Source organism: Aplysia californica, unplaced genomic scaffold (assembly GCF_000002075.1).
Source record: "Aplysia californica isolate F4 #8 unplaced genomic scaffold, AplCal3.0 scaffold00512, whole genome shotgun sequence".
Classification (NCBI taxonomy): domain Eukaryota; kingdom Metazoa; phylum Mollusca; class Gastropoda; order Aplysiida; family Aplysiidae; genus Aplysia; species Aplysia californica.
The window spans coordinates 124,389-125,781 of record NW_004797782.1 but is presented as its reverse complement, the minus strand read 5'-3'; positions in this window follow the sequence as shown (position 1 = coordinate 125,781).

Here is a 1,393-nt window from a genome sequence, read left to right as displayed (position 1 = left end):
AATTATAATAATAAATTGTAATGATAATACATACATTGCAATCGTCATCATCATCATCATACTCATAATCATAACAGTAATAACAGTTCGTCCATCAATGTCTGACGATGACCAACGTATTTGTAGAGGAGAATATAATAATAATAGCATAAAGGGTAGAAAAAAGAAGAGGGATAAAGTTATCTGTGGCTTCTGGTACGATCAATAAGAACAGTTCTGGCTGAGAAAAGTTCGCTCCCATTTGGAGCATTTGAAAGCTCCATTAACACTTCCTCTCATGGCTGTGCGCAGTTTTTGGGCTTCTCATTTGGCTTCAGCATTTTCTAATTCGTGAAGCTATATATCATGTATTTTAGTACAGAAAGCACGATGTAGCATCATTTAGGCAACATTACATTTATGTGGCATGGTGGTGAAAATCAGGCTCTTGTCAAAATAATGAAATTGAAAAAAACAACAAAAAACAGTTTCCACACTGCAATATTTTTCGATTCTTTTCCCTCAACACATTTTATATACATTTAAAAACACATTTCTGTTGTGTTTTAATGAAAAATGGTGTCTAAAGCACAAAAAATAATGTCTACTTGCGGTTTTCAGGGACACTCGACAAGCTTTGAAAGTCACCAAACTCTGACAGCCATTTGTCTAGCTAAGTTTACCTTTGACACTTGGCGAACCCCCTCCTTCTTCAAAGGCAAACTATATGGATCTTGACTTCAATGTAAAATCGCTGGGTATTTTTTTCCATCAAAAGCAAGCCACATGAACAGACATAAAGATTATACAAATAAATCTATAGGCCCCTACACCCAAAAATCGAGGAGCACCTGGTTCTGCCTTGTCGTGACACATAGAGAGGTATACATCCCATTAACCTTTTTAGGTTATTCGACAACGCTTACGGACACAGTTCTGTGGCACTTTAAAAAAGAAGCATAATATTCATCCAAATTAATTATCAACTCTTTTCTCTTTGCCTAAAACTTTTAAAAGGCAAGCAATAAAGGGCATACTTTGAAATACGAGAATATGCAAACTCATAATTTCAGGTTATGTGTCTCAACATTGTCTTTAGTTATAGCTGGTCCGACATTATCTTTGTACCCTCTATGACCTTCAAGGGATAAAGTTCTGGGGTTAGATTGGGCGGACGTTAGGGGAAGGGGGAAGAATAGTGATGTGGCAGATCAGCAGAATAGAATATAATCATTTATATTAATTAGTATGTATAAGCAGGATAATTATATGATAATATTGTAGTGTCCCAGCGTGATCTATTCCTTAATCATCACGGTGAAATATGACGGTTCCTTCCTCTGCACCAAATCCCACAAACTATGACCCCTTCTTTCAGACTAAACCAGTGGCATCTTTTACCCCGTCTGTTTCG